We start from the raw sequence: 20,995 nt of genomic DNA, 5'->3' as shown, positions 1-20,995 counted from the left end.
TATCTGTCCAGTGTTAGATGTTGATATTAATAGTATTGCTATTTATGGCATATGTTTTGATTTGAGTCTTGGTTGTATTGGGAGAAAGATGGGATATATATCTAACCTAAATAAATAATTTTGATTTATTTATATTAGGCATAATATTTATTATGTACATAAGAGAAAGAATTGTTCTTTAAGCACTATAGCTTTTAAATCCTGTTACAAATTCTCATTTCAAGTTGCTCGGTTTATTGAAATGTGCAACCTGCTAGAAGAAACATAATGTCAAGCCCACAAAAACTGATGGTGTTGTTGGTGAAAATTCTTCATATTACTCTCCTTCTAGCGAAAAATATTAATGCAAATTACAAAGCATAATAACCAAATTCATACTGGTGAATGAATGAATGCATGAAGAATGCTGAAATGAAAAGAAACTCTAGTAGTGAGACTCTCTGATGGGACAATTAGAAAATAGTGAGATTACAATGGTTTCAATTTCATAGTCAAAAATAGTCCCCCAATATGGTTGCCAACCTCCAGGTACTAGCTGGAGATCTCCTGCTATTGTAACTGATCTCCAGCTGATAGAAATCACCTGGAGAAAATGGCCGCTTTGGCAATTGGACTCTATGGCATTGAAATCCCTCCCCAAACCCTGCCCTCTTCAGACTCCACCCCAAAAATCTCCAGGTATTTCCCAACCCGGAGCTGGCAACCCTATCCTCCAACATTGACTCTATAATGTAGAAGCCTCTTGCACCCATTATATCTCTTCAACAAAGAAGGCTAGATACTTTTTTAAAAATGAAAGCTAGGAATTCAGATGAGTTAGTAGATCATGGCAATAGATCATTATAATGTTATAGCAATCTAGCAACTACTAATTTTTTTCAAAGGCCTCTGATTGCATGCACAAAATGGTGAACATGGAGGGGTGAGGCACGGAAATGGAGCGAATCTGGGTGGGATCTTAAAAAATGTTCACCTTCCTATCCTCACGGCATGCAAAGAAGCTCTGACAATCGTCTTTCTAAAAAGATTGCATCAAGTCAATTTGAGAAAAATTGCAGCAAAAGCAGGGCACTTATCCATTATATTCCCTGGTTTAATGCAATAAACAAAAGCATAATTTCAAGATAACTACCTGTTGTAACAGTGCAATAAAAATGGTTAAATCCTTCCAAGCAAATTGGCTTAAATGGCTTTAGAAGGATATGTTAGGGATTGAACTGCATGTCTAGTAAAACATCAGTGCGATCCTAAAAATGTTCTCCTGAAAGTAAGCTCCATGGAACTGACATGAGTAGGAGTCTGAACAGACCTGCTTAGGATGGCAGTGCATGTCACCTTGCATGCCTTGTCCGTTTAATTGCAAATAGGCAGATAAGTAGGTTGAGTCTTAAAAAGAAACATATTAAGAATTACTGGATAATTAATGAGGTACTTAGGAGCCAGTAGTTAAATTAATCAACATACTTTCTGGACTACTTGCTCAAGAGAGAAGAAAGAAAGAATAGGGTCATTTCATGACATACTAGTAAATTACTTCCTTCACTGGGCCAGCATCATGTTACCTTTGTCTTAATAGGGATAGGCCATCCCTACAGAGTCAGTCAGTCTCTCTCTCTCTCTCTCTCTCTCTCTCTCTCTCTCTCTCTCTCTCTCTCTCTCTCTCTCTCTCTCTCTCTCTCTCTCTCTCTCTCTAACACACATGCACAGAGAGAGAGATGACTCATGCCTGAAAACACTCAACTTCCAATCCCGGATCAATATTACCCAGGAGTCTTTAGGACAGAAGAGATTATTAGTCATCCAGCTAAAACAACAATAGTGGTCTCTTGGACTCAGGAATTACCCTCCTGCCTCCAAGGTTGCAGCACACAATGTTTATTGCACAGTAATTATACTGAGGCTAGCAGAACAGCTCTAGGTAATTTTGCAAAACGTTGCTTGTTACTGGATTTTGGTTGTTCCTTTGAAGGCTTAAAGATGGCTTTGACGGGTTGGATATATTGTGCTGAGGAGCTACTGAGTTGATGAATCAATAATGTCTGTAAAATATGAATACAAGAAAACCTTTGGTCTTAGTATTCAAATAAAACCAGACTTAGCCAGATTCCATACTAGTGAATGTTGCTGGTGTAACAGTTAGAAGAGAAGAAGAGTTGGTTTTTATATGCCAACTTTCTCTACCACTTAAGGGAGACTCAAACCGGCTTAAATCACCTTCCCTTCCCCTCCCCACAACAGACACCCTGTGAGGTAGGTGAGGCTGAGAGAGCTCTAAGAGAACTGTGACTAGCCCAAGGTCACCCAGCTGGCTTCAGGTGTAGCAGTGGGGAAACATTTATTTATTTACTTCATTCATGGGGAGAAGAAGGGAAGGAGATTGTAAGACTGATTCTCCTTAAAAGGTACAGAAAGTCAGCATATAAAAAAAACTCTTCTTCTTTCTTCCTCCCCCCCCCCCACACAGTGTTGTGTAGTGGTTAAGAGTGCTGGACTAGTATCTGGGAGACCTAGGTTCAAATCTCCACTCTGCCATGGAAGCTTGCTAGGTGACCTTGGGCCAGTCACACTCTGTCAGCCTAACCCACCTCACAGGGTTGTTATGAAGATAAATTGGAAGAGAGGAGAATGATGTAAACCACCTTGGGTCTCCATTGGGGAGAAAGGCCGGGTATAAATTAATTAAGTAAATCGTTTTTTAAAAAACCTGCCCTTCTCCCCAGTTAGAGGCCCCACATCGGCTTTCTTTGTTCTTTCCTCTATTTTATCCTTACAATAGTCCTGTGAAGTAAGTTCAGTGAGGGTATGTGACTGGCCCTAGGTCACCTGGCCTGCTTCCATGACAGAGTGGAGATTTGAACCTGGGTCTCCCAGATCCAACACTGTAGTCACTATACAACATCGGGAAATATCAAGGGGGGAAAGCAGAGCTTGATATATTTATTAATTGGGATCCTACTTAAGCTAGCCAGCCATGCTGAACCTGTAACAGACTCTGTTTATTTAGAATATTTTTATACTGCTTTTCTCCCACACTAGGAACTCAAAGTTCCCATAATATTAAATATAACTTACAATTTACAAAAGATACGCACACTCCAACATTACAAATTTGAAGCAGGTAATAAGCCAGAAAGATGTCTCACACTGGGGACTTAATTCAGAGTGAGGCTAATTAATCCAAACTGTCATGTATCTCCCTCCCCTGGTCAATGTTACCTACTGTAAATAACATATTTAAATGTGTATAAAATTTTAATTAATACAATAATGTACTTAAGGGCTATTAAAACAGGATAGACAATGCTTACTATAGAGGATTTTTTTAAAAATCAAAGTCAAGAACAAATTGTAATGAACTCTTAGTTGTGTGTGGTATTCCCCCCCCCCCCCAAGAAAAGCAGCATTTCTGTACAGCTCCTGCAAATCTCATAAACTAAGGAATGTGAAGCAAAGTAATTACTAGCTTGGGAGGAAGACCTTTTAAAAAACAAACAGCACATATTGTGCAGACTACCTTCAGAGAACTATATGCTGGAAAAGCTAAATTCTTGGACATTGATGATAGTATGGGTATACCACATGTCACAGCTCCAGAACAAAATACACTGAAATAAGAGACAAGGATTTTCCAGAAAGCAAAAAACAGTTTCAGTACCAAAATATGTGTCAGCAGAGTTTTTAAAAGAAAAGTACAACTGTGGTTTGTTTGATACTGCTTAGATGGAATTTTTTTTAAAAAGAACATGCTACGGTAATTGTGTTAAATTTAAGGATATTTACAGCAAAGTCTTAAGCAGTGTTACGCCCTTATAAGCTCATTGTGCTCAAAGGACTTAGAAGGAAATAACTGTGCTTAGGATGGCACTGTTATTAGTCTTTTTTTGTTCTTCAAAGCATTCTTAACACAAGAGAACCTTTGCTCACACAACCTCTCTCCTTGCTGGACAGGAGAAAGTAGTATTGTTTTCCACCTCCCTGCTGTTCTGGCTTACTGGAAATGGTTGCAACATTCCACATTGGTCCCGCTATGTTCTGTTTTCTCCTTTCCTCACTTTTCTGCTTGACCAGTTTTCTTCTGGGACTGAACAAATTGGCTGTTCTGACTTCTCACAAAGCAAGGTTGGAGGGTTATGGCACATTGGATGCTGGCGGGGTTTCAGGGGCTGGTTATCACTAGGATACACACTGATTATTCTTTTTATAATCTGACATTATTTGGCGGCCGTGTGTTTACAATGGAACATTGCTCACAGTTCATGTGATGTTGATTACTTTAGCTATTTGCTGTACAGTCAGAGAAGAGGACGTTGTGTGAGAATACCACTCACCTAACTTCTTGTTAGTTGGAAAAATGGTGAGTGGGAAATCACACTAATTCCACTTCCTACTTTCTCAGTCATAAAAACAAATCCAAATAGTTACCTGGGGCATGCAACACTAGAGTGTAATTTAATGGCGGGGGGTGGTGGTGGTGGCTAAAAAAAAGACACCTCTTCCCGCAGAAATCTACATGACTCACAACAAAAGAATCGTAAATCCCTTCTGGCAGAATCTGAGGATGCTTCCTGTAGATAAAATGTAATTCTCTGAGATTAAAGAAACTGAAGGCATTGTTGTAGAAGGAATAGAACTGTGATATAATGGATAAGTTCAGGAAGTGACCTCTGTTAGGGATAATGTATTTTTCTTTTTCTAGTTCTTCAATCCCAGTCCCATGGCATTATGTTGTTTACTAGGAATCTTTGCTGTTAGACTCAAATGTTCTTATCATATTTTGTAATATAGTTTCTGGTTGACTGAATAGCTTTGTGTTACTAAGGATCTTTGCTGTTAGATTCAAATGTTATCATTCAAACATTATCATAGTTTCTAATTGACTTACTGAGTGAATTAATAGTTCTATCATACTTGTAATCCACATATGCCCCAGTGAGAAAAGCGACTATAGATGAAAAGAAATACAAATAAAATAAATACAAATAATTGAACTGGAAGTGTGAATGCTGAAGGTGTTTGCTGCCGCTTACTTCAAGCCCTTTCTGCTAGTACAATACAGCTCTTAGTTTGGATTGGCTAATTCAAATCATCTTTGTGTTTAAACAACTATAACGAACACTGAAGGTTTAATTACACTGAAGGTATAATTCTGCCTCCTTTTCTTCTACCTGGTTATACTCTTAGATTTTCAAACAGTAAAAGGGAGACAGAGACACATGCATTTATTTGAAATACATCTTTTCTTAAACTGTACTTTTAAGATCAGTTTCATATAGAGCTGGGCATCAGCTGTCATGCTTGATAATTGCTGTGTTTGATGTATGCATGTGGATGAAAAGTTCAAAGTCTAGGATGTCAGTCACAATACTGGATTAGCATAATGAGTTGGATCCAGACTAAATTTTCCTCTAAGGAAAGGCACTTCCAGGAGCAGAACAGAACTTTCCTGCCTGAAATGCTGCTCCAGGGGGATTGGAGACGCTCAGGGCATGGGGGGTCAAATCAAGGGTCTGCAGCAGGAAGGAGCAATTGGCAGAAATTACAGTTCACATTCTATTTGCATAAAAGTCTGGATCCAACCCATTCAGAGCACTGTTGGTTTTTTTTGCTATGATTTGCTTTCAACTTCAAATCAGAGAGCGGCAGGGATTTGCATAGCGTGCAGATATACAGCGTAACCTCACCATGATTATGGAAATCACCAGTTACTGAGCCAGAGTTCTTGGAAATGCATATTAATAAAAAAGAAATGCAACTACCCATCAATGTAACCAGATCTTTAAGCTCTGATTGGGTAACCTTTTAGCATTAACCATGTGCATGTTTTGCAGTGTCACCAAAGAAATAACATATATCTGATCCTACACCAGCATGAAAATATTATTTGATCATCATGAACATCGATATAAAATAGAGGAAATCAGAATCCATAGAGGCCTGTACAGTATGCCAAACTCATCTAAGGGCAGTCCCTAATTCCACATTGAATGCTGCTCTGGAAGGATTCCTGAACTTCAGGAGCTGGAAGGGGATCTGAAACACCCTTGTAGGCATGCAGAACAGTGTGGTATGTATGATCTTTTGAGTACCAGCAATGTATGTCAATGCATTGCAAGACCTCTAAAAATGAATTAAAAAGTTGGTTCTTGTAGGTTATCCGGGCTGTGTGACCGTGGTCTTGGTATTTTCTTTCCTGACGTTTCGCCAGCAGCTGTGGAGGCATCTTCAGAGGAGTAACACTGAAGGACAGTGTCTCTCAGTGTCAAGTGTGTAGGAAGAGTAATATATAGTCAGAAGGGGGTTGGGTTTGAGCTGAGTCATTGTCATGCAAATGACAATGAGCTGAGTCATTGTCCTGCAAACTCAGCTTAAACTCAACCCCCTTCTGACTATATATTACTCTTCCTACACACTTGACACTGAGAGACACTGTCCTTCAGTGTTACTCCTCTGAAGATACCTGCCACAGCTGCTGGCGAAACGTCAGGAAAGAAAATACCAAGACCACGGTCACCCAGCCCGGATAACCTACAAGAACCAATGAACTCTGACCGTGAAAGCCTTCGACAAAAAAAAAGTTATTTCTGAAAACCTACTTCTAACGGCCACAGGTCTAATAAACAGCTTTGAGAGCAAAGCATGCCAACATAGATAATAGATTTCCCCCTTTGCTTATAAATGAAGCACGTTGCTCAGTTCTTTCTCTGGAATATGGTTACTTGTATTTCTCTGGTACAAGCACTGTGATCAGGTACAAGGTAAGTGAGATGTCTTGCATTATAAAGCTACAATCCTAAACACAGTTACCCTGGAGTTAATACAGTGAGACTTACTTCTGAGTAAACATGCATAGGGTTGCTGTGTAAGAAAGGTGCAAAGTGTTTTAATTGTACCAACTTGCTCCATTTAATTCATGAAAATCAGTTATGTGGTTAATGGATATCTTCAAAAATATGCTTTAAATAGTAATTACTGGGAAATATCTGTGTTCTGTAGTTAATCAGTGAATGCTTGTACAATTAATGTTATACTTCTGGAAAGTTTATTTAAGATAGAAGATTCTAAAGCACAGTTTCGATATGGTAACTTGTTTCAAAAACATTGGCAATAAATTATTGTCTTAAACCTGACAGCCACCTAGTGGTCCCAGTGAATCAACATGTTCTTAGCACACAGACAGACACACAGATGCAAATTTACACAGAATATCCAATTGTAAAGGAAAAATCCACTGCTAATCCTTTTTTGTCCTGGCATGAACAGAAAATCAGTGGGTATGGATTAATGTAACTGTTGGGTTATAGAAATGCTGTCTTTTGGTTGCTGGAGTTGAACATCCCATTCTTATTGCTGCTCCAGAGCTTGTGATGGCGACAACATACAAAGAAACCAGCACAGTGACTAGTTGCATGTCTTTTGTGCTTCCTCTCCTGAAAAGAAACTAAGTGCTTCGGTTGGATACTGCAATTAATTCAAAATCATGAAACACAAAACTCAAAAGTGCAAAGAATGTATAGTTTCATATAGGGAGATTAATAGTAGGAAATTAAAATATGCCCTTGGTACATGGTTCTGCTTTGTATGATTAAATACTTCATTTCGTCAATATGGAAAATTAGTAGTTGTGTTTTTAAATTACAGGCAACAGAACTAATCATTCAGTGCTAAGATTTTACTTCACCAGCTCTAAAGTATGAAGAATGAGATTTACTAGCTACTTCAGCATTTATTTATTTAACTATGTGTACAGTTTGCTTTTCTCATGGAGACTCAAGGTGGCTAACACAGTATACGTTGATGCAATTGATAGGATGAGACAGCTGATAAGCGATACACTAGGACTAGTATTACAGAAATCTGGAACAAGCATAAAATATTAGACATGATTTAGAATGCAGATACAATGCAAAAAAATGGTACTACATCATTAATTACAATGTGGAAATATGATACTATCTCAGTAGAAAATAATGCAGTAACAACAGACAATTCATCCTATAGCCAGTGGTACAGTTCACAGTCCCTTCACTTAAGTGCCTTTCTGAACCATTATAGTATGGCCCTTTTACAGAAATGCCCTCCTGAACAATTCTGTTTTACATAGTTTGTGGAATGCTAGAAGTGTTGGAGCCTTCCTAACCTCTTCAGGCAGGCCATTCCACAAGATAAGGGGGTGGCAAAGACTACTACTGTCTCCCTGTGGCTAGGTGGTTGCCACCCTGTGTCAGGACTGCTCAACCACCCTGTCCATGTGAGGGTACTTTCTCCCCAGACTTCCCCAGCCAACTTGCAGCCCAGTCAGGAAGCTGGGGCAGCAAGTCTTTTCTTGCCCTCCTTTCTCCGATAGCCGCTACCACAGGCATGCACTGCTCACAGCAACAGAAAACATAGCGAGCAGCAACAGCTGACCCCAAACAAAGGAACAATTCCCCTTTTCAGACTCCTCTCCTCATGGACTCCGGGGCCCTTAGCCAATCTGGGCACCAGATCCAGGGGCTCAAGCCCACCAGAACATGAACCCTCAAATCAAGAGGTGTTAACGCATCAAAGAGGTAGCAAATTTTCCCTTTGGGTTGTAAATGGTGCTTTCTATCTGGAGAACAGCACCTTTCCCACATTCCCTCCATCACAGGGATGCCAGTGTACTCTTCCATCACCATAACTATTACAGACTGCATCTTTCCCATCTGCCTCATTCACAACAGGGAGCTACAACAGAGAATACATGTGAGCAGGTGGTTTTTGATCTTGTCCATTTGCAAGGTGGCACCTGCAGAAGACTCTGATCAAAGGAGTGAAACTGTCATGGTGAAGCACAGGAGGAGAGGTGATCCTGCGGATATGAGGGTCCAGGGCTGTGCCAGGCTTTGTATGTGATACCTGGTACCTTGAATTGAACCCAGTAACTGATGGGCAGCCAATGGGAGTCAATATCAATATTATATGGATCATGTCAAGATCACATCAATAGCTGTGCTAATGTAGAACTGGGAAGACAACTTTTGATCCGATTCTCCTATACTTAATATTTGAAACTAGTTAATGGGTCATTGCCCTGACTTAGATGGCCCAGGCTAGTCCGATCTCGGAAGCTAAGTAGGGTTGGCCCTGGTTAGTACTTTGTGGTTGTAGTAGGATTCCTAGGTTCTGCATTGGTTCTGTTGGGCTTGTTGTTGGTTCTTGGCATAGGAGACATTGACCAGAGGTTGCTGCAGGCATGCCTCTTTGCTTTTGCCCTGGAGGAAAAAAGACCCCTCAATGGAAACAATGGAGGATGGATGGGAGCACCTTGTTTGGGGGCCCATTGAATTGGTCCCCTTGACCCAATCTTCTTCAAAATTGGGGTTTCTTCTGTGGACAGGCACAAGCAGCTGTGGAGAAATTTTGGTGCCTTTAGCTTAAAAAAACAGCCCCCCTCCCCCGATAGGTTCCCCATAGGCTATAATGGAGCCAAACAATATGAGATTCCCAAAGAAATCCCAGATCCAAATATCATACTGGTATTGGGATCCTGAAAAATCGGGAATACTGATATTTGTGGGCTCCAATATAGCTGGATTTTAAAAAACCTAATTTTAGGGGAATACTCTCACTTCCTCTATCTCACTGTTACACTGCCTGCATACAGACTAGATAGGCTGAAATGCTGAGACAGGCAACTGACCACATGTATCACTCACGAAAGCAGGAATCTCAGCAGATACAACATATCTAAATTCAGGACTCTAATTTATGTCTCAGTGCTAAAAACCTTTGGTCGTATGCTGGCTGAGTCATATAAGATGAATATTTAGTATAGTAGAAGTCCTGTAGTTTTGAAATAAAGGATTTCAAGCAAAGATCCTTTAGAATTGGTGTTTTGGCAAGCATAAGGTTCTTGGATATCTGTCCTACAGTGAACATATGTTAAGAACTTTCCATTTGGTTCATGATATTTCCCATGTATTTGACAACCCCCCTCCTCCATTTAACACTAAAATATTCCTATTCCTTCATGAAATTAATTGGTGACCTTGGGCCAGTCATCTATTACCCAGAGTTCTTGCAAAGGTAAATGGGATAACCAAATTTTACATTACACCCTTCTTGAATGAGAGAATTTCATTCCGTGTGGTCTGCCCATCTGCTTAGTGACTCCATGATCCTGCTGATACCAACGGAGGAGATCTTCATAATTATATGCACAAATATAAGTACAGTAGTTATGTTTCAGGAAACATTCTTGGTTTTAAGAACATAAGAAAAGCCCTGCTGGATCAGACCAAGGCCCATCAAGTCCAGCAGTCTGTTCGCACAGTGGCCAACCAGGTGCCTCTAGGAAGCCCACAAACAAGATGACTGCAGCAGCACCATCGAGGGGTGGTCGAGTGCACCATGTGCCAGTTTTGAGTTTCTCTCCCACCGCTGCCGCCGTCGCCATGCCCCCCCCCCAATAAAGCCCTTCGGCTCGAGAGAGCACGTGTCCTTGCAGCGAAGCGCTGCTTCCCACTTTGTTCCATCGAGCGGCTTCGCCAACGGTCAGAGGACGTGCGCCTGCGCAGTGGTGTTCTTCTTACACACACACACACCACTTAAGATTTGCATGTTTGACAGTTGAAGGTCTTTTTGGTGCCCCAGACCCGGACGCTGGTGTTTTTTTGGAGAAAAGTTCATTCATCAATACATGTATACAAGTTTGCTGCAACGCTCCAAAACAAGTTTTCTGCCAGTTTCCTTTTAATAACAGCATGATATTCATTATTATTTTTTTAAGCCTACTTCACATAAGAACATAAGGAAGGCCCTGCTGGATCAGACCAAGGCCCATCAAGTCCAGCAGTCTGTTCAACCAGTGGCCAACCAGGTGCCTCTAGGAAGCCACAAACAAGATGAGTGCAGCAGCACCATCCTGCCTGTGTTCCACCGCAGCCAAAATAATAGGCATGCTCCTCTGATACTAGAGAGAATAGGTATGCAGCATGACTAGTATCCATTCTAACTAACAGCCATGAATACCCCTCTCCTCCATGAATATGTCCACTCCCCTCTTAAAGCCCTCCAAGCTGGCAGCCATCACCACATCCTGGGGCAGGGAGTTCCACAATTTAACTATGCGTTGTGTGAAAAAATACTTCCTTTTATCTGTTTTGAATCTCTTGCCCTCCAGCTTTAGCAGATGACCCCGTGTTCTAGTATTATGGGAGAGGGAGAAAAACTTCTCCCTGTCCACTCTCTCCAAACCATGCATAATTTTATAGACCTCAATCATGTCTCCCCTCAGCTGCCTTTTTTCCAAGCTAAACAGCCCTAAGAATTTTAATGGCTCCTCATAGAGCAGTTGCTCTAGTCCCCTAATCATTTAGGATGCTCTTTTCTGCACCTTCTCAAGCTCTGTAATATCCTTTTTTAGGTGTGGTGACCAGAACTGTACACAGTATTCCAAGTGTGGTCTCACCATAGATTTGTACAAAGGCAGTATGATATCAGCAGTTTTATTCTCAATTCCTCGTCTAATTATGGCCAGCGTGGAATTTGCCTTTTTTACAGCAGCCGCACACTGGGTTGACATATTCATCAAGCTATCCACTACCACCCCAATACCACTTCCTTGGTCTGTCACTGCCAGCACAGATCCTATCAGTGTATATGTGAAGTTGGGATTTTTTGCCCCAATATGCATCACTTTACACTTACTCACATTGAATCTCATTTGCCATTTTAATGCCCATTCTTCCAGTTTGTAGAGATCCTTGTGGAGCTCTTCACAGTCTGATTTTGTTTTAACCACCCTAAATAATTTGGTGTCATCTGCAAACTTGGCCACCTCGCTGTTCACCCCCAAATCCAGGTCATTGATGAACAGGTGGAAAAGCACCAGTCCCAACACAGATCCCTGAGGGATTCCAGTGCTCACAGCCCTCCATTGTGAGAACTGACCATTGATTCCTACTCTCTGTTTCCTATTTTTCAGCCAGCTCTCAATCCATAACAGGCCTTGTCCTCTTATCTCATGACTATGAAGTTTGCTTAGCAGTCTTTGGTGGGGGACTTTGTCAAAAGCCTTTTGGAAATCCAAATACACAATGTCCACAGGCTTATTCATGTCCACATGCTTACTGACACTGTCAAAAAACTCTAATAGGTTAGTGAGATCTACCTTTACAGAAGCCATGTTGGGTTTTGCTCAGCAGGCCTTGCACTTCTATATGCTTGACAATTCTATCTTTAATCGTGCTTTCCATCAATTTACCTGGAACAGATGTTAAGCTAACTGGCCTGTAATTTCCTGCGTCCCCCCTGGAACCTTTTTTATAAATGAGTGTTACATTGGCCATTCTCCAGTCCTCTGGTACAGAGGCTGATCAAAGGGACATGTTACATATCTTTGTTAGGAGTTCAGCAATTCCCATTTGAGTTCTTGAAGAACCAGCTAGGGAAGCGGTTGGACCACTGGATGACAATGGGAGTAAAGGAACACTAAGGGAAGATAAAGCGATTGCTGAGAAACTAAATGAATTCTTCTCATCTGTCTTCACTGTTTTAGATACAGGGCAGATTCCTTCTTCTGAACAGAAATTTTGGAGCGGGGAGAATGAGGAACTGGGGCAAATAGTGGTAACAAGGCAGGAAATCCTAGAACGTCTAAACCAGGGGTGTCAAACATAAGGCCCGTGGGCCATATCCAGCCCTTTGAGCACTCTCATCCGGCCCCCGAACCAGCCAAGGCAAGGATAAACAAATACCTTCTTCCCGAAGAACGCTACTCAGCAATCTATAGAGTTCTTAGCTCCTTTCCCCTTCATGGGCAGCTGACGCTGCTATGCTCCATCTGGCCACTAGATGTCGCTGTCGGGTCCCCTCTGGGGGCAGGGAGTTGTCGTTGTGGTGCCTTCTGGCTCTCAAGCACCTGTCTTGCCTCTCTGGGGCAGGTTTGATTTCGTGCCATGCAGGGCATGGAAGGAAAGAGCAGGGCAGCCCTGCTGGTGGGCTTTGTCTTTGGTACCCTGGCTTTCTACCACCTCAACGTCGATTCAGACAATGAACATAAGCCGCCCCCCTTGTACTATGATGGTTGGGGCCCAATCATACTAGGAGTGAGTTTGCTTCCCCCTGAAAATGGAGGCTTGGACTGTGCTGTGTTTGTGTCTCTCTTCTGTTGGAGCTTCCTTTGAGCTTAGCCCTCGGAGCTGTTTTCAGTGGCACGGCCGAGCTTGTGCAGCGAGAGTGCTTCTGCGCTTGTACAGAGTGTTCCCTCCAAGGCTAAGAAACCTCAAGCAGAGAGAAGGATTGGCTCTTTGAGCCATTTCTTAATTTGCCCAAGGAAGAAAAACTTAAGACTGAACCCAGATTCCCAGTTATTAAGATAGAAACCTTTAAAATACATACAAACATACCAACAATACAAAACATTTGGTATTCCCCCAGATATGCAGAAAATGGAGCGCTTGTACTTACCATGCAGAGTCTTTCCTGATTTAATTTTTTTAGGTGCAGTTACCATACATCAACAAATAACACACACACACACCAAGCAAATATAAAACAAAATTTTTTGGAAGTCCCCACTTTCTCTACAGCCAGAGCTAAGCTAATGAGACAAATATTTAGGGGGTAGGGAGAGCAGAAACCCACTTCTCTGAAGGCAAAAGAATCCAGGAGAAGGACTGATTACGAGCCAGCGTGGTGTGGTGGTGAAGAGTGGTGGTTTGGAGTGGTGGACTCTGATCTGGAGAACTGAGTTTGATTCCCCACTCCTCCACATGAGCTGCAGATGCTAATCTGGTGAACTGGATTTGTCTCCCCACTCCTACACAGGAAACCTGGGTGACTCTCTCAGCCCCACCTACCTCACAGTGTGTCTGTTGTGGGGAGGGGAAGGGAAAGTGATTGTAAGCTGGTTTGATTCTGCCTTAAGTGGTAGAGGAAGTCGGCATATAAAAACCAACTCTTCCTCTTCTAGGAGTTAGTATTAAAAGTATCTGACTAGGACAGGCTCCAATTCCATTCCTCTATGAAACTTACTGGGTGACCTTCAGCCCTCTCAGCCTCACCAACTTCACAGGGTTGTTGTGACAATGAAAAGGAGATTCTTGTAGGCCAACCTAAGCTTCCTGGAGAAAGGACAGGAGTAAACTGTGGTAGATAGATTGAGACCCTAACAGCATCTGAAATTACGGTGGGGACGCAGAAATACATGTTTAATATGTATACATATTATATATACATTATGGAGCAAGATAAGCAGCTTCCTCTCTCATAAGCGGCTTCAATGAGAGCAAGCGCAAAATGATGCATATTGGGGCAAAAAATCCCAACTTCACATATACACTGATGGGATCTTTGCTGACAGTGCCAGACCAAGAAAGGGACCTTGGGTTGATAGTGGATAGCTCAATGAAGGTGTCAACCCAGTGTGCAGCTAGTATGAAAAAGGCAAATTCCATGCTGGCCATAATTAGACAAGGAATAGAGAATAAAACTGCTGCTATCATACCGCCTTGTACAAATCTATGGTGAGACCACACTTGGAATACTGTGCAGTTCTGGTCACCACGCCTAAAAGATATTGCAGAGCTTGAGAAGGTGCAGAAAAGAGCAATGATGCATGCCTAGTCTCTCCAGGATCAGAGGAGCATGCCTATTTTATTAGGTGCTTTGGAGCACAGGCAGGATATTGCTGCTGCAGTTGTCTTGTTTGTGGGCTTCCTATAGGCACCTGGTTGGCCACAGTGTGAAAAGACTACTGGACTTGATGGACTTTGATCTAATCTAGCATGGCCTTTCTTATGTTCCTGCTCACCAAGTGTAAAACCTCAGCAGCTGGAGCTGCTGAGGGTCAGGACTAAGTGAACAAGACACTGATCTCCTACCCTCAAGCCTCAGCAATCTTGCACTGCTGCTCTTTAGGCAGGAAGAACTTCCCAAATGTTAATTCTCCATGCAATTCCTAAAACAAAAAAGGGGATGTACTAAACGGAATGACAGGATTGCCCATTGGAAACAATAAGAGAGGCTTGCAGGCCCATTGGAGATAATGTGGGCCAGGAATGCCAATTGACTTGCATGGACTCCATTGAAATACATTACAGCACAAAAAAGTTGCAAAGAAAATGCGGAATGGATTTTCCATTAAAGTCTCTGGGCCCAAAAAGACTACTCTAGGTCTGGAATGACAGCCCCCAGACTAGAATGATGATCTCTAGCCACAGAATGTATGCTCTGGGACTGTAAGGACAGGTCGCAGAGAGGGATGACAGCACCTGGGAATAGCAGAAGTGTTATGGGACTGGAATGACAGGTCGCAGAGTGGAATAGCCGCTAGGACAGTGATGGCGAACCTTTTAGAGACCGAGTGCCCAAACTGTAACCCAAAACCCACTTATTTATCGCAAAGTGCCAACACGGCAATTTACCCTGAATACAATTGATAACTCCAGGCCGGGAAATTCCTGGAGATCTGGGGGACAGCGGAGTTTGGGGAGGGAACTGATCTGTGTAGAGCGGTGGTCGGTTGTAATCCTGGGAGATTCCCAGGCCCCAACTGGAGGTTGGCAATTGTGTGTGTGTGTTAAGTGCCTATGAATCAAAGTCCTCCAAAAAGTCCTATCTTTGGCAATCGTACCAGGGGAGGAATCTCTGCAACGGCAGGAAAGCAAGGCAACGTCGCCATGTTACCTCAGGATCGCCCACTTACTGCAGCCTCGAAAAAGTTGGCCAGGCCATGCAAGCAGCAGCAGTTCTGGGTGAGAAGCGAGGGCAGAGGTTGCCCTGGCGGGACTCCTCCAAGGGCAGGGCCGTGGGCGGTGCAGGCAGCCAGAGCCAGCTCCAGTCTCGCTGCCGCTCATGCTGTGTGGGACAGACGCTGGCAGCGCAAAGCAGGAGCAGCGCGGCGGCTCCCACTCGAGGAGAGCCCAGACACGCCGCCAGCCATCCCGGCCGGTCCCGGCGCCTGGGGGGCGGCCTCAGCAAGGTCGCCCTGCACCACTGAGGGGGAGAGGGAAGCTCGCAGGCGCCCCGGCGACTGCAAGAGGACCCGGGGAGCTCAACTTTCTTCTCCCCCACCCCTCCCCTCGTGGCTGCCAAAAGGAGAGGAGAGAGGCTACCCGGTGCAAGAGCCGGGGCTGTGGGCAGGGGTCGCCACCATGAGGCGGCTCAGGTGATCCCTCCTGCCGCCTCTCCTGCTGCTGCTTTTCTGTGCTGGGGTGACAGCGCGCGTGCCCACAGAGAGGGCTCTATGTGCCCCCTCTGGCACACGTGCCATAGGTTCACCACCACCACTGCCCTAGGAGTAGCAGAAGTGTTCTGAGATGACAGTCCCAGAATGCTTCTGCTACTCCTAGGGGCTGTTATTCCACTCTGTGACATGTCATTCTTGTCCCAGAGCACAAATTCTGTTCCCTGGGGAAATTTTGTTCCCAGGCAGCCACCAGTCCAGATCTTGGATGGCAAACCCACTGTGGGATTGCCAGCCAAGGCAGCCACCCCCAGCCCCCAGTCCAGATCAAATTTAATGCCAGGTATCAGAGATACAAACTGTATAGAAGACACAGGCAAAGCCAATTAATGATTTTTTAACTTAAAATACAATCATGATTAAAACAATAGCAAAAGTAATAGCAAAAATTAATTGACTTTGCCTGTGTCTCCTACGAAGTTCGTATCTCAGGTACCAGGCATTACATTTTATGGTATTTATTTATTTGGTACAATCTGGCCCAGCCCTACCTAGTGACATTTATGCCATATCCGGCCCTCGTAACAAATGAGTTCGATACCCCTGGTCTAGACAAACCGCAAACTAACAAGTCACAGGGACCAGACGGTATTCATCCTAGAGTTTCCTACTCCTAATATACTTAAAGAATTTCTTATTGTTTGTTTTGATGTGTTTAGCGACATGCCCCTCAAAATCTTTTTTCGCATCTCTAATTATCTGCTTGCATTTCCGTTGTGTAAGTTTGTGTTTGCTTTTGTTTGCCTCGTTTGGGCAATCCCAGTCTCTGAAGGAAGCCCTTTTTTTCTAATTGTTTCCTTCACCTTACCCGTTAGCCATGGTGGTGACCTCTTGGACTTATTATTACCTTTCCTGACTTGCAGTACACAAGCTAGCTGAGCCTCTAGTAATGTGGACTTGAGTAACCCCCAAGCCTTTTCCAGAGATTAAACCCTCCTAACTGTTCCTTTCAACTTCCTCTTTAACAGTGTTCTCATTTTAGAGAAGTTCCCTCTTTTAAAGTCAAAGGTAATTGCGTGAGATTTCCCAGTCACTTTCCCACTTACATATAAATTAAATTTGATGCCATTGTGGTCGCTATTGCCAACTGGCTCAACTACATACACATCCAGCACTAAGTCACTGGCAGCACCACAGAGTATTAAATCCAGGACTGCCTCCCCTCTGGTTGGGTCTATGACCAACTGTTCGAGGGCACAGTCATTTAGGATGTCTAAACTTTTTATCTCTTTGGCTTGACTGGAGCATACATTTATCCAGTCAATATGAGGGTAGTTAAAGTCTCCCATTATTAATACTTCATTACCTTTACATGCTTCCCTAATTTCAATCTCCATCTCAAGATCACCCTGAGCCATTTGGTCAGGGGGGCGATAGAATGTCCCCAGCACTAAATCACCTTTGCGGCCTGGAATCGTCACCCATAAGGATTTTGTGAATTAGGCTGCCCTTTTTATGGTTTCTAGCTTATTAGACACTATGCCTTCCTTGATATACATAGCAACACCCCCTCCGCCCTTCCCTGTCATTTCTATACAGTTTGTAACCAGGGATGACAGTATCCCACTGGTTCTCTCCCCTCCACCAGGTTTCTGTAATGCTCACTATATCTATGTTTTCTCTTAAAACCAAGCACTCTAACTCCCTTTTTGCTTGGAGGCTTCTAGCATTAGCATGGAAACACCTCCACACTGTCTCTTTCGATTTGCCTGGCATGTGCCTTTGGGCATCCTTAAGTGGCTATCCTGCTTTTTTTTACCATCTCCTTTCATGTCTATGCCATTCCCATGTGGGCAATCTGAAGCAAGTTACCCTTTGTCCATGTGCACTGAGGCTGCCCGAACCGGATGCTTCTCAGCTCCTGTCTTCTTTCCCCCCAGGTTCAGTTTAAAAGCTACTCTGCCACCTTGTTTATACTACGCGCCAGCAGTCTGGTTCCATCCTGGTTCAAGTGGAGTCCATCTCTTTTGTATAGGCCCAGCTTGTCCCAAAATGTTGCCCAGTTCCTTACAAATCTAAAGCCCTCCTCCCTGCACCACCGTCTCATTCACGCATTCAGACTCACCAACTGTGCCTGCCTAGCTGGTCCTGCATGTGAAACAGGTAGCATTTCTGAGAAAGCTACCTTGGAGGTCCTGGCTTTTAGTCTCCTGCCTAGCAACCTAAATTTGGATTCCAAGACCTCCGGACTACACTTCCCCACATCGTTGGTGCCAACGTGCACCACGACCACTGGCTTTTCCCCAGCACTATCTACCAGACTACCTATATGACGGGTAATGTCCGTAACCTTTGCACCAGGCAGGCAAGTCACCATGCGGTCCATAAACCCGCCAGAAACCCAGCTATCTACATTCCTAAGGATTGAATCCCCCACTACAAGAAGCCCCCCTCCCCTCTGAGGCCTATCCTGGGTGTGTGTGTTGTGTGTTAAGTGCCGTCAAGTCGCTTCCGACTCATGGCGACCCTATGAATGAAAGTCCTCCAAAATGTCCTATCTTTGACAGCCTTGCTCAGATCTTGCAAATTGAAGGCTGTGGCTTCCTTTATTGAGTCAATCCATCTCTTGTTGGGTCTTCCTCTTTTCCTGCTGCCCTCAACTTTTCCTATCATGACGGTCTTTTCCAGTGACTCTTGCCGTCTCATGACGTAACCAAAATACGACAGCCTCAGTTTAGTCATTTTAGCTTCTAGGGTCAGTTCAGGCTTGATTTGATCTATAACCCACTGATTTGTTTTTTTGGCAGTCCACGGAATCCGTAACACTCTCCTCCAACACCACATTTCAAAGGAATCTATTTTCTTCCTATCAGCTTTCTTCACTGTCCAGCTTTCACACCCATACATAGTAATAGGGAATATGATGGCATGAATTAATCTAGTCTTGGTGGCCAGAGTCACATCCTTACACTTCAAAATCTTTTCTAGCTCCTTCATGGCTGTTCTTCCCAGTCTCAATCTCCTTCTAATTTCTTGGCTGCAGTCTCCCTTTTGGTTGATGGTGGAGCCAAGGAATAGAAAGTCTTGAACAATTTCAATTTCCTCATTGTCAACCTTAAAGTTGTGTAATTCTCCTGTAGTCATTACTTTTGTTTTCTTGATGTTCAGCTGTAGTCCTGCTTTGGCACTTTCTCTTTTAACTTTCAGCAATAGTTGTTTCAAATCTTCACTATCCTGGGTACGAGAGGATATCTGTTCATCCACCAAAGAAGAGGTCTCTTCTAAGGTACCACATCCCCTTACCTCAGTGAGATGACCTCCTTCCCCAAGGGCTCCATCATCCGTGACTGGCAGGTTGCCATCACCTTGGGACTGGTATGTGACTATTTCATCCCTGGAGTCCTTACTCACCCCTCTCTCTGCCTGCCTCAGCTCATCCAGTTGAGTTACCTTGGCCTCAAGGAAGTGAACTTGCTTCCTGAGAGCCAGGAGCTCCCTGCACCAAGCACACACCCACGACTTCTGTCCAGTAGGCAGAAAGTCATACATGTGACACTCCATGCAGCACATTGGATAGCCCCCTGACCCCTGCTTGCTTTCTATCGTCATAACTGGTATTTTATTAATTATTATTATATTATTCTTTGGTGTTTTAACCCTGGAAACAAAACAACCTGCCCTTTATACCCTGCACTCTTCCTGTACCAAATAAGAACTGAGTGCCGAAGCTTCCTTGCCCTGCAGCTATCTGCTGCTAATTTACATAGATGCTCAAGTTGCTTGGTACTCCTACTGGATGCAGAGAATTACTCTGCCCTGATAACAAGATTTTTTACCCACCCCACAGGTCCTCCCTGGATGGCCCAGGCTAGCCTGATCTCGTCAGATCTCAGAAGCTAAGCAGCCCTGGTATTTGGATGGGAGACCACCAAGGAATACCAGGGTTGCTGTGCAGAGGAAGGCACTGGCAAACCACCTCTGTTAGTCTCTTGCCATGAAAACCCCAAAAAGGGATTGCCATAAGTCGGCTGCGACTTGAGGGCACTTTACACGCGCGCACAGGTCCCCAGTCACGATCCCCAGGCTAACAGCCACAGGGCAAGAGCTCTTGTGCTCTCGCCCTTCAGCTCGCACCTCTGGCGAGCAGGAGCCTTTGCAATTTAAATGCTCACAGCCCCCACCTCTCACACACAAGCTCCACCCAGCACCAATCAAAAAGACCCTCTTTAGAAGATAGCAATCAAGCTTTAAGGCAGCAATCAAACTTTAAGCACCCACTCACCCTCTCGCACAACAAACAGAATCCTCTCCCAGCAAACCTCACTTAGTTAAATCTCAGTTTAATTAGGCTTCCCAGCCGTTTTAGGAAAGGCAAAGTTAAGACTTACACCTGCCTATATTCCCCAGCTCAGCTGTTTCAAAATGCAGTTGTGAGAAAGGAAAACATGTTTCACCTACATAATGCCTCTGCTTTTTCTTTGAGAGGGAACTTTCCTTGTGTATATTTCTCCATCAGCATACACAGAATTTCAGAATTTCTTTTAGCAAACATTGGCGAAGGTATAATTGGAGAGCATATGATTCAACTACCTTGTCGAAACTGAGCAGGTAAGGTTTAGACAATAGTCTGGAAGATAGATCCTCCTTGGAACCGTGGGTATATCGCCATTATGCAAATATCAATGATTAGATCATGGCTACTAATGCCTATGGATAATTAATTTCTTAAATTTTGAAACTGCATGCGTGTGTATCTGTTTGAGAAGTTTATTATATATAAACAGATACCAAAATAATGTAACAAGATTACTTGTGGAAGTTAAAGGTGCTCAGTTCAGCAAAAGT

At 43.5% G+C, this 20,995-nt stretch overlaps 1 protein-coding gene across 1 annotated transcript in view; it reads right to left on the bottom strand.

Moving 5' to 3' along the window:
• CCDC18 (coiled-coil domain containing 18) overlaps window positions 1-20,995 on the bottom strand; it is a 205,264-nt gene that overhangs the window by 115,821 nt on the left and 68,448 nt on the right. The gene's annotated exons all lie outside the window — the stretch shown is intronic.

The sequence above is a fragment of the Euleptes europaea genome, chromosome 2, assembly GCF_029931775.1.
Source record: "Euleptes europaea isolate rEulEur1 chromosome 2, rEulEur1.hap1, whole genome shotgun sequence".
In the NCBI taxonomy this organism is placed as follows: domain Eukaryota; kingdom Metazoa; phylum Chordata; class Lepidosauria; order Squamata; family Sphaerodactylidae; genus Euleptes; species Euleptes europaea.
Note: the sequence above shows the minus strand (reverse complement) of the source record. Positions and strands in the feature narration are given on the sequence as shown.